Genomic DNA, 13,768 nt, shown 5'->3' on the forward strand with positions numbered 1-13,768 from the left:
CTGGCAACCGGTAGAGTGTTCTTTCCATCCACATCCCGCTGACCAAAGCCCGTTGTGTGGCCAAGCTCAGAGTTAAGGGGCGTGAAAGTATATCCCTCTTTCACCGAAAGGACGTGCAAAGTTACACGTGGTCTTCAAGAAGAGGTAAAGAATCTGGGTCCCCTACGAGTAAAGAGCAGTGGGAGAAAGCTTGGAAAACTAAGTGTAGAACAAGTAATCAGTGATCTTGAGTGTCAGGACCTAGAATTTGGATTTTACAAGATCATAAGAGTGCTTCGATGCAGGGAAATGGTGGAAGTCAGAACCGAGAGATCCTTCACCCACGTTGGGTTCGCTGGGCAGGGCCCATCAGAGCCCCGAAACAGGCAACTATCTCTTGGACACTCCTTACTCTCGCCTCCAGTCATGCCCGTCCAGTCTGTTTCTCCTGTCCCCATGACAAAATATCCCGTCCCTGTAGCCCGCCCTCCCTAAACCCCACCCTCCGCCCTTCTTTTTGGAAATTGTTATTTATTTATTGTGAGAGGAGCGGAGCGAGAGCATGAGCGGGGGGTGCAGAGAGAGAGAATCCCAAGCCTGATGCGGGGCTCGATCTCCTGGGGTGAACCGTGAGATCGTGACCCGAGCCAAAACCTGGAGTCAGAGCCTCCACCGACTGAGCCACCCAGGCGCCACCGCTCTGCATTTCAAGGCTGAACAGACAGCTCGCACCCCTGAGGTAGTGACAGCCGAATAAGTTGAACAGGCATCCCTGGGTGCAGGCCACGTGTGCTTACATAGCCGCTGTCAACAAAATTTTGCGCAGTAAAACTCCTGCATCTTCTAATGAACTCGTGAGTATAGGAAAATACGACAGAGGTACTGTGCTATTATCCCCTTATTATTGGTCAGAGAAGACTAATAATGTTATTCCCTGTCAACTATTATTAGTTCACATGGGAGAAGGGGCAGGAAAGAGACAAACCGACCTGTTCTCTGGGTCTCCTCGTGACGCCCCGGCGGCCTCTGAAGTTCTTCCTCGGCTGCTCTAGGTACCGAGGAACACGGTTTGAAAACCTGTCCATGAACTCTCTTGCCAGGAATGTCTGGTGGGTCCTGTCGTCTTTCACATCACACCTCTGTGAAAGCATGAAGGGCCTCTGTGATGTGATCTGAGACGCATGGGAAGTATTTTTCCCTTTCAGTCTGCCACGGCGTCTGCTTATCTGCCAATGTACTACCCCTTTGGTCCAGGGCACCTTCTTGTCCAGAAGTCACTTTGAAAAGTGTAAAATCTCTTTAGAGAAACAACCCATCAGTCTGTGAATATCTTAGCTTGAATAGGGATTTGGGGACAGCCTTGGGACAGCACATGTAGGTGGGGTCAGAACTGTGAGGCCTGGATATGCGAGGGGCCCGGTGAAGAGGGGTCAGAAGAAGCTGGGGGGGGGGGTGAAGTAAACAGAAAAAAGGGAGATATAAGTGGAAAGGTGAGGAGAACTCAAAACAGAGGCGAGTCTCGTCTGAGAAATACTTTTGCACTCATGAGCCCTGGCACCTTGTGTGTAGAGGTCATGTTCTCTGAACCCAGACGCTTCAGGAAGTTCGTTTCCCTCTGCTCCTGTGGGGAAAGCCTGGTAGGTGAGCTTCCTTTGGGGTCCCCGCTCATTGTGGGATTTGCTGTAATTCTGATGGATCCAGAGCTCACATCATCCATTTCAAACCGTATGGTTTTGGAGTGAATTGCCACAAAATTACTTATTTCGTATTTTTCATAGATGCTGGGAAGGAGAAATGGGACAAAACGGGCATAGTTTGGGCTTATCTGCTAGCTGTGTTACCTTTTCTAACGGCTGTCGTGCGGTCAGTGACCAACTGTCCCCTCCTCAAGAGCAAAAAGATACAGAATTCGTTGAATTCCTCTTGGTCTTAGAACATTCTAGCAAGTAGCAGGTAGTTGCTGAAAAAGTACAAATTCGTAAGACATAAAAAGAATTTTAACGTTTCCTGTAAAATTCTGTAGGCCTTTACTGAGAGCTTCCAGTGTATTTGTTTAACTCAGTTCAGCAAATAAGTATTGCCTTTTTTCATGCCGGGCACTGTGCTGACAAAAGCAGAGATAAATGGGACATTCGGTCTGTACTCAACATGCTCCAAGTCTAAGGGAGGAAGACAGAGATACGAATGACTGTATTACCGTGTGCAAAGCGCCACATCCGAGGGACAGAGAGAGCCGTGTGGGAATAAGCAAGTGAAGGAGTGGTCTAGTCAGGCTTTCAGCGAGAGGGAGAAAGGTAGGTCAGGGGCGGATTTTTGGCTAAGGTGAGCCTTGAAAAGCCCCTGGAGACTTGGAGCTGGAGAAAGGTGTGATTAGATCAGCTGTCTCAAAACAGCACTCAGGCAGGGAAAAAGCAGTCGAACTACTTAAGAGATTCTTGCAATCCATCACTCAAGAACTATTAAAAGAGACCAAATAAAATGTGGAGCCTGGGGACAGAGGAGGGACTTCCTCTAGGTGACCTCAGGAGGTGGAAATAATGAAAGCTTAGTACCCGAACAAGAGGTTCATAAAAGGCAACTACTTTTTTCACATAGATGAGCAACCTAAAATTTTCCCCTTCCTGTCGTGCATTGTGGAAGTTGTCGTGCTCCCTCTAACTTGTAAAGAAACCAAGAAGCCCTTCCTCGGGAATAGTCAAGCAGCTGCGAAGGATGAGGCGTTAGTCCCCGGTCACTGGAGGACTCACATTCCCATTTGAAACGGAACGACTGGGGTATTTTGCAAGGAAATCCTTATTTGAAATAGCTGCCCTCGTGGCGTGGATAAGAGAAGGTTCAGTTCGGGCTTACATGTCTTCGTCCCATGGTCAATTTCTGAGACTCACTTTGTCACACAAGTACTATGCAAAACATTGTAAAAGCAGGGAGAAAATAAAATGTTGGCCTTCCAGGATTAGTGCTGGATGTCACGTAGTGGGTAAAGATTAACAGTGGTAGTGAGATGTCACCCCATCAATTAAGAGCCCATTATTGGGGGCACCCGGCTGGCTCAGTCAGTTGAGCATCCAACTCTTGATTTCAGCTCAAGTCATGATCTCATGGTTCATGGGTTTGAGCCCCACATCGCTGTCGGCACAGAGCCTGCTTGGGATTCTCTCTCTCCCTCTCTCTTGGCCCCTCCCCTGCTCTCGTGCTCGCGTGCTCTCTAAAAATAAATAAATAAGCATTGTTAAAAAGCACCCAATATTGAATGCCAGTGCCCAGAGATCTACCTGACATCGAGTAGTGCTCAGAGAATATCTGATGGATGAATAAATGAAGAAACAGGAAAAGTAGATATCAAGAATACATAAGTTAGTTTCTCGTGTTATTTGTCTCTGAAATGGTAAGAAAATACTAATGCCCCGCCTTGTGTGGTTGCAGTAAAAAAGCATAATAAATATTTTGTCATATCCTGTGGGGTTTTTTCCCCATTTGCATTTTCTGATGTTCAAACCACTGCTCACTTCCACCAGAAGTGGGAACATGTTTCCGTTTTTAGAATAGCATATGGATTGGCTTTTCCCCCTTCTTGTATCTTGGGGGAGGGAATATTTTTATGAATAAACAAAATGTGGAATTAGATCCATACATTCAGAATAAAAATAAAGTGGGAAAAAAACCTTGGGATATTAGGGCAAATCGTGGTAGAGGTGAGCGGCCATGAATAACCCCACGTTAACTAGTGGGGCGCAATCCTACCCACAGAAAGAGAGCTGAATCCCAAACCCACCAGAAACAAAAGAAAAATGTGACCCAGTATGTCAAAAGTCAGTGAACGTTTTTATGACCCGTCAACTGTATCATTGCGAGTCGTTAGAGAGGAGATTTTGATGAACATCCATTTTTGCATCAAGAGAAATAAATGAGCCGCCATTTCTTTCCTTCTCTTTGTTCTCACCTTCAAGTTGTTAAGGTCTTTGAGAAGAATAAAAGATGACACTTTCGTAGCTCACAAATCAGACTTAACTGTTCCCATGTCAGTTTGAGTTTAGAAAAGATTACTTTCATCTAACAGCCCTCTCGGATACAATACTACAGTGGGGTACCGTGTCACCTCCAGAAATGATTTATACCGTGGCTATCTAAATTTTAAAATATTAGAGAACTCTGCCTTCTATCTATATCCATGCTTTTAAAACAGCTCCCAACAGCACAAAGAACAAAGGAAGAACGTTTTCATCTTCCTGAACTACCCACAACCCTAAATTAAGTTAGTCTTTAGAAAACCGTTCAAAACAGAAGTCAAAAGGAACACACACACACACACACACACACACACACACACCCCTTCTCCAGTTTTCCAGCCATCATAAGAGAAACAACTCAGACCTAAGACTTGGTTACTTTTCATCCGAAAAATCAGAAACTGAAAGTAAGAGACCCTTGTGAGGATTGCAGGGACAATAAGAGATGTACACAAATCCTTAAAATCTACACAGTGATAAGGTCACTGTCTTGGGAAGGCGTCAAAAGTGACGATACTCAGAGAAAGAAAGGAGAGCTTCAGAACTAACCAGGACTGGGAACCCGAGAGCATTCTAGTCAAAGAAAATGGCATTCACATAGGACCAGTGGTCTTCAAGAAGAGGTAAAGAGTCTGGGTCCCCTACGAGTAAAGGGCATTGGGAGAAAGCTTGGAAAACTAAGTGTAGAACAAGTAATCAGTGATCTTGAGTGTCAGGACCTAGAATTTGGATTTTATAAGATCATAAGAGTGCTTTGATGCAGGGAAATGATGGAAGTCAGTTGCATTTTAGATTAATTAGGAAGTAGAAGAGAGAGAGACTGGGTTCTACTCCTGAAGCCAAGACTACACTGAATGTTAAGTAACGGAACCTTAAACCAGAGCATCAGCAGGAGGGATGGAAAGGAAGATCCAAATTCAACAGGTATAAAATGACACAATGGCTTGCAGCTTCCAGTTCCGCATGTAAGGAGCTTGGGAGTGACCACATTGTCCCAACAATAGGTAAAAAGCCGAACAGGCTGGAAAACCAGCAACTCTTCTTAGTTTCATAAGAGAGGGGAGGATGCAGGGTAGATCACTGCCCCCAAGATTGGAGAGACAGACAAACAAATGCAGGGAATCACAGCTTATTGGAGCAGAGACTCATGAGTGGAAACTGTGATAGGAACCAGTGCCAGGGTAGAAAAAGCTGACCTATAATTGATGAACTGATGGAGGCTCAGTGCTGGAACAAATGGACATCCACATACAAAAAAAAAAAAAAGAAGAATCTAGACACAGACCTCACACCCTTCACAAAAATTAACTCAAAATGGATCCTAGACCTAAACGTAAAACCTCAAACTATGAAACTCCTAGAAGATAACGTAGGAGAAAACCTAGATCACTTTGGGTATGGTGATGCCTTTTTAGATACACCACCAAAGACACAATCCGTGAAATAAGTAACTGATAAACTGAAGTTTATTAAAATTAAAAAGTTCTGCTCTATGAAAGACAATATCAAGAGAATGGAAAAGACAAGCTACAGGATGAGATAAAATATTTGCAGAAGAAACATTGGATAAAGAACTATTACGTGAAATACACAAAGAACTCTTTAAACCCACAATAAGAAAATGAAGAACCCAATTAAAAGCTGGACCAAAGACCTTAACAGACCCCTCACCAAAGATCGACAGATGACAAAATAAGCACGTGAAAAGATGTCTCACATCATGTGCCATCAGGAAAATGCAAATTAAAACAAAGAGATACCACTATTAGACCTGCTAAAATGGCCAAAATCCAAAATACTGACAACACCAAATGCTGGTGAAGATGTGGAACAACAGGAACTCTCGCTCATTGCTGGCAGGAATGCAAAATGGTACAGCTGCTGTGAAACACAGTTTGGCAGTTTCATATATAACAAAGCATACTTTGGGGCACCTGGAGGGTTCAGTCAGTTGAGCGTCCACTTCCGCTCAGGTCGTGATCTCATGGTTCTTGAGTTCGAGCCCCACATGGGGCTCACTGCTGTTAGCACAGAGCCTGCTTTGGATCCTCTGTCCCCCTCTCACTCTGCCCCTCCCCCACTCATGTTCTCTCTCTCTCTCCCTCTCTCTCAAAAACAAATAAACGTTTAAAAACAAAACAAAACAGGGGCGCCTGGGTGACTCAGTCGTTAAGCACCTGACTTCGGCTCAGTCATGATCTCACGGTTTGTAAGCTTGAGCCCCACATCAGGTGGCCACGAGCCCTGCTTTGGGTGAGCCTGCTTCTCTCTCTCTTTCTCTCTCTCTCCCTCTCAGCCCCTAGTGGGACTCTGTGTCTCTCTTTCCCTCTGCCCTTCATGGGATTCTCTCTCTCTGCCCCTCACTCACTTCAACCCCCCCCAAACAAAACAAAACAAAAACATACTCTTATCGTATAAGCCATTAATCATGCTCTGTGGCATTTACCCACAGGAGTTGAAAACTTAATTCCACAGAAAAACCTGAACACAGATGTTCATAGAAGCTTCGTTCATAATTGCCAAATCTTGGAAGCATCTGGGATGCCCTTCAGTAAGTGAACGGATAAAGAGTGGTACATCCAGACAGCGGAATATTTAGAGCTAAAGAGAAATGAGTTACCAAGTCAGGAAAAGACATGGAGTTTAAATGCGTATTCCTGGGGCGCCTGGGTGGCTCAGTCGGTTGAGCGTCTGACTTCGGCTCAGGTCATGATCTCGCGGTCCGTGAGTTCGAGCCCCGCGTCGGGCTCTGTGCTGACCGCTCAGAGCCTGGAGCCTGTTTCCGATTCTGTGTCTCCCTCCCTCTCTGACCCTCCGCCATTCATGCTCTGTCTCTCTCTGTCTCAAAAATAAATAAAAGTTAAAAAATTTTTTTTAAAAATAAATAAATAAATAAATAAAATGCGTATTCCTAAGTGAAAGAAGGCGGACTGAAAAGGCTACATGCTGTAAGATTCCAACCATATAACCTTTTGGAAAAGGCAAAACCATGGGGACAATAAAAAGATCAGTGGATGCGGAGTGGGGGGGGAGGGTGGAGGTAAACTATGGCCTTTAGGTGATTATGATCTGTCAATGTCGATTCATCCTCTGTAAAAAAAATAAATAAATAAAATAAAGAAATAAAAATAAAAAGTACCATTTGGGTGAGTGCTGTTGATAATGGCAAAGATTACACATGTGTTGGGGCCCAGGATGTATGAGACCTCTCAGTACCTTCTCTCAGTTTTGCTGTAAATCTAAAACTGACCTATAAAACAATCAAGTCTTTTAACAAGAGAGACATAATCTCCCGGATTTTCTAAGTGCTGAGATATGAGGACAAAATGGGTGCAGATACATATGAATTGTCTGCGAAGTCCGTGTGACTGGGAACATGGTGTGGCATTTACGCAAATCAGAAGCCAAGAAAGTAGAAGACGTGGGAGACGAGAGATAATTAGGTCACGTTTAGAACGTGTTGAATTGGAAACAAATAAATAAAATATGTTGAATTTGAGGTCCCCATGGAACAATCGGCCAGGAAGGTCTACCGAGCGTTCAGTGCCGTGAGGCCTGAACTTAAATAGACCTATTCAGTTGTGCGACTTCTTGTGTGTGAGCAGAAACACTAGATAGTAGAGTTTATCCTAGGCTAGATATCGTCAGCCGCCTGTGAGTAAGACCCACCTGGAAGGAAGTCAAGGTCTCACTGCGGAACAAGACGCATCTGGAATGAGGCCGAGAAGGATGACTATTTCAAATTACTAGCAAAAACGGTGTTAACGTGGCCGGTCTCAGAATGGATAAAACAGCAGGAACAAACCTTGTGTTATTTCCCCGTGTCAAACTTCCTCTTTTCCCCTGATTTGCATGCCTTTTGCATTGTTACCTAGAATCGCCACCTCTTTTTCTTCAAGCCTGTTAGATCTCTTCGCATCTTTTACCTTGCTACTAGACTCGTAGGACAGTATACCCAGTGGTTATAATTGAATCGTTGTTTCCAGATGCGGTGTTTAAACAGAAACTTAAGTTACTTGACAAAAAAGTGCGGAGCCCGATGTGGGGAGCCCAGTGTGGAACCCAAGATCAAGGCCTGAGCCGAGATCAGGAGTCAGACACTTAACCAACTGAGCCACCCAGGCACCCCACAGCATGAGCTTTTTCAAAAAATCAATTTTGTCAGACAAAGGAATAGAGTACATTTTGGCAGGTTAGCAAAGCAAGATTTTCCCCTCACCAGATTGCCAGCACATAAACAAAAGATGGAAGGGGGAAGCAAGAGAGGGAGAAGGAAAAAGAGGAGGGATGAAAAATGAAGAAGAACAAGAAAGGAAGAAAGGAAAGTAGGAGAGAAGGAGAAAGGAAGGAAAAAATGTTTTGATTGGAACCTTTGAGGTGCCGGAGAATCACATAAAGATGATTGTTTTGTTTCTTTTTCAGGCTTTTATTTAAATTCGGGTTGGTTAACATATAGTGTAGTATTGATTTCAGGAGTAGAATTTAGTGATTCATCACTTACACACAACACCCAGGGCTCATCGTAACAAGTTCCCTCCTTAATCCCCGTCCCCCATTTAGCCCATCCCCTGCCCACCTCCCTGCCATCAACCTTCAGTTTGTTCTCTATAGTGAAGAGTCTCCTGTGGTTTGCTTCCCTCTCTTTTTTCCCCCTTCACATATGTTCATCTGTTTTGTTTCTTAAGTTCCATATATGGCTGAAATAATATGGTATTTGTCTTTCTACTTATTTTGCTTAGTATGAAACGTTCTAGCGCCATCTACGTTGTTACAAATGGCAAGATTTCATTCTTTTTGAGTGCCGAGTAATCCTCCATCATTATATATATATATATATATATATATATATATATATATATATATACACACACACACACACACACACACACACCCCACATCTTCTTTATCCATTCATCCATCAGTGGACATTTGGGCTCTTTCCATACCTTGGCTATTGTTGATAGTGCTGCTATAAACATCGGGGTGCATGTACCCCTTCAAATCAGCATTTTTGTATCCTTTGGGTAGATACCTAGCAGTGCAATTGTTGGGCCATGGGGTTGTTCTGTTTTTACCTTTTTGAGGACCCTCCACGCTGTTTTCCACAGTGGCTGTGCCATTTTGCATTCCCACCAACAGTGTAAGAGGGTTTCCCTTTCTCCACATTCAAGTCAGCATGGAGGTAAGAAATCTAGATATGTCAGTCCTCAACACTCACTAATCAAACAAAGCTGTATTTATTAATTCTGCCTCAGACAGATGGACCCTACTCAGGTCTGTTAGAAGTAGAAAACAAGGTAGAAAATAGGAGCCTGGGTGGCTCAGTCGGTTAAGCGTCCGACCCTCGATTTTGGCTCAGGTCATGATCTCACGGTCTCGTGGGATCGGGCCCCAAGTTGGGCTCTGTGCTGACACTGCAGAGCCTGCTTGGGATTCTCTCTCTCCCTCTCTCTGCCCCTCCCCCTGCTCGTACACTCTCTCTAAATAAATAAACTTTTTAAATAAACAAATAAAGTACTTTTCGTAACACTCACTTTATGATGTCACTTTAAGCTAAAAGGTGTATATGTATGTGTGCTTATTACGCATCGGCATAGAATTCAACACAGTCTCAGTAGCTTCTCGTTCACTTCCTTACAGCATTACTATTAGAATTAAGTGAAATAATGTGTTTGGAGGCACCTGGAAAGCAGTAGATTAGCATGACAAGCTTACAAAGTAATAAAATGATGCTTGGAAAAAAACAGCTATAGCTGTGTACATATCCTCATGATTCTTTTTAAGTTGACGTTGAGAAGGAATTTATTTTGCTGAATAATACCTTGTAGCCTTATTGAAGTTCTAAATATTCTACATGCTAAAATAAAATTATAGTGCATTCCCTGAAGTATTTTCAGTCACTCTAAAATGCCATCTAACTGCATTGCCTCTTGTTTAGACGCAAGCCATATTTGCCTTTCAAACTCTGCTGACTGAAAGAGAAAATGCAGTGTTCATTAGCTTTCTAAGCCCCACTAGATTTTCAAGATGAACATCTTCTCTTCATTTTAGTTGTGGAAACATGGCGGTAATCTGTGTCCATGTGACCACCCAAATTTAGACGAAAGTGGTTCCAAACCCGTAGCTCTCTACCCGTGGTAGTTAATTGCAAAAGGTCTGCATGTTCATGGACACACAGAGTGCTAATTTCTCATTAGCTGAATACTTCCTCAGGAATATTTGTGCCAATATTTTAAATAGTACTTGCTCTTGGGATTAATAAAATAAAATATCATCTGAAAGCATTTATCATCGAAAAGACTCTTGCTTGCAAGGTAAGGGAAATCCAACTTGAACTAAAAATGGTATTTATAGACTCCTGTATCTGAAAAGTGTCTGCGTCAACCCAGGCACGAATAGTTTTAGGGGCCCAAAGCATGAAAATGGTACTCCCATCTCTTTAAATATCTCAGCTTCGTCTCCTGTCCTTGAGTTTTATTCTCAGGCGTACTTTATCCTTGTGAAGCCAGTTACCAGCAGCTACAGGCCTATATAAGCAAATCCCAACAGGCCAGGACACAAGGGACAACCTTACTCTCAACAGTCCCAGCAAAGGTCCAAAGACCGTCTGCGATGGGGTAGGCCAGGCTCTTCCTGGAAAGAATTACTGAGGCCAGGGGGAAGCGATGCTGTGATTGGCCAGGCCCGAGTCACGTGCCCAGTCTGGGAGCCGAGAATTACGTAAAAATCATCCAGCAGGAGCGGACTGAAAGTCAAAAAGGTGAGACGGTTCACCGTAGGAAATTTGGGGTACTGGGAGGTCATTAAAGGGAGGAAACACTGACCAGCAAAGTAGCTGATGGCCTTTTCAGCATTATAGAATCTATAGTGGTAGTTTGCAGTGATGGATTTTCTCAACTTGTGCGCATCGTAAAATGTTTTGATGCTTACACAAGGGGTCCTTCCCTTTGAAAAGCCTGAAAATCTCTAATTGATGCTTCTTTCCAGAGAAGTATGGGGACTGATAGAGATCAGATACATGGATGAGTAAGTGAAGTTTCTATCAATTTAGATAATTACCGTGGTGAGTATGATACCATCGACAGCCGCTTTGGAATTTCTCATACTTAGAAGTCACTAGCCCCGTGAGTTCTCTTGGCCCATTAAGTAACTTCTGAAAGCATTGCCTTCTCCAGGGAGCAGGAAACACTACAAAAGAAAATTTTATAAGGCGCCTTTCTCAGCAGTTTTCTTTCAGGTGAGGGGTTTATTCTTGAATCTTCTGAAATATCCAGGTTACTGCTTACAGAATGAGTTTAAGAATTTTCTTAGTGGTAATTCAAAATTAGTTATGCAGTCTTTATATAAAGGCCTTTAATCTTTTCGTACTTCTTTCCATGAGATAGCTTAGCTCAAAGGAATTTTATGAGGTTGGTCATTATAGCACTTCCCCATTTCTCCGCACTTTCCTCTTTGCCTTTCACCAATTATTTCTGAAATAATAGTATCTTTTCTCTTTTAAAAAAATGTTTATTTCTTTTTGAGAAAGAGACAGTGTGAGCAGGGGAGGGGCAAAGAGAGAGGGAGGCACAGAATCCGAAGCAGGCTCCAGGCTCCTACCTGTCAGTGCAGAGCCCGTCGCAGGGCTGGAACCCACGAACTGTGAGATCCTCACCTCAGCCCAAGTCAGATGCTTTAACTGACTGAGCCACCCAGACGCTCCTTAAATAATATTATCTTTTCTTGATACTTATCTCTGTATACTCTTTTTTGCACATGAAAGTTCCAAAGAGGGGTTAATATCCAAAACATATAAAGAAGTCACACAACTCGTCATCACTTGCCATCAGGGAAATGCTAATCTAAACTACAATGAGGTATCACCTCACACCTGCTGAAATGGCTAAAACAAAAAACTCAAGAAACAAGTATTGGCAAGGATGTGGAGAAAAAAGAACCCTCTGGTACTGTTGCTGTTAGTGGGAATGCAAACTGGTGCGGCCACAGTACGGAGGTTCCTCAAAGAAAGAAAAAAATAGAACTACTCTACGACCCAGTGATCGCGCTACTGGGTATTTACCCAAAGAATACAAAAACACTAATTCAAAGGGATATATGCACCGTGTTTATAGCAGCATTATTTACAATAGCCAAGATATGGAAGCAGCCCAAGTGTCCATCCAATGATGAATGGATAAAGAAGATATATATAGAGATAGATAGATAGATATCTCTTATTTATATATAATTTATATATATCTTATTTATATAATTTATATACATCTTATTTATATATATATATATATATATATATATATATATATATATATACACACACATATAGCCACACACAATGGAATATTATTCAGCCATAAAAAATAATGAAATCTTGCCATTTGCAATGACATGGATGGAGCTAGAGAGGGTAATGCTAAGCATAATAAGCCAGAGAAAGATAAATACCATATGATTTCGCTCATATATGGAATTTAAGAAAGAAACAAGCCAAGGGAAAAAATAAGAGAGAGGAAGAAAGCCAGAAACAGACTCTTAATATCGAGAACCATCTTATGGTTACCCGAGTGGGGGGGGGGGGGATGAGCTAAACAGGTGATGGGGATTCAGGATTGCTCCTGTGATAATCACCGGGTGATGTAGGGAAGTGTTGAATCACTATATTGTACACCTGAAACTAATATAACACTGTATGTTAACTAACTGGAATTAAAATAAAAACTTTAGGGGCACCTTCCTGGCTTAGTGGACCATGGGAATCTTGATCTTGGGGTTGTGAGTTCGAGCCCCACGTGGGGCACAGAGATTTTATAAATTGTACATTTTTAGAATACACAATTTGATAAGTTTTACCACACTGCCAAGAAATCATGACCATGATCAAGGAAAAGAACATATTTAATACCCTGAAAAGTGATTTATTTTTACAAAAGCTACATGTAACAGAAGGGTATATTTTGATTCAATTGAAGTAATAGCTTTATGATAATATTAATGTTTAATTTGAAAAAAAAAACCTGGGCAGCCAAAGAAATGGGTTTATTGTCATTTGACATATTCAGTGAGATGGAGGTTGAACAAGACCTCAATTCTAAGATGTTCTGATTATCTGAAAATGAGTGTTTCCCTTACCTCTATCTTTCAAGGAATATACCTTGTGTCTTAGTGTTTGGAATTATCTTATAAATTTTACACTGAAACCCTTAAGTTTACCTATTCACTCCGAGAGAAAGCGAGGGTGCAAGTGAGGGAGGAGCAGAGAGAGAGAGAGAGAGAGAGAGAGAGAGAGAGAGGGAGAGAGAATCCCAAACACAATCTGCACTGTCAGCACACATCTGTGTGCCCAATCCAGGGCTTGAGCTCACGAATTGTGAGATCATGACCTGAGCCAAAGTCAGATGCTTAAGCAACCGAGCCACCCAGGTGCCCCTACACTGAAACTTTTGAAAACAGAGAAAAGAAAAACGAACCCACATAATTCTACTGCCGCAGCACAACCCTTGTTACCTTTTTGCACGTTTCCTTCTAGTCTTTTTTCCAAATGCGTCTTTTATTTTTGTAGTTAATTCACCGTCCTTACCATTTTCTACGACTCGTTCCACTTGATACTCTTTTCTCCATAGTCATAATTTGTTCAGCTCTTGTAAGTTGTCATTGCAAAATGATTATAGATTCCTAGGAGGTTGCAAAAAACGTGTACAGGGAACTTCTGTGTACCCTTCATCCAGTGTCCCCCAGTAAGAACATGTGGTTTGACTACAGTAAGATTCCAAAACCAGAAAGTTGAC

The sequence above is a fragment of the Panthera tigris genome, chromosome X (assembly GCF_018350195.1).
Source record: "Panthera tigris isolate Pti1 chromosome X, P.tigris_Pti1_mat1.1, whole genome shotgun sequence".
Lineage (NCBI taxonomy): Eukaryota > Metazoa > Chordata > Mammalia > Carnivora > Felidae > Panthera > Panthera tigris.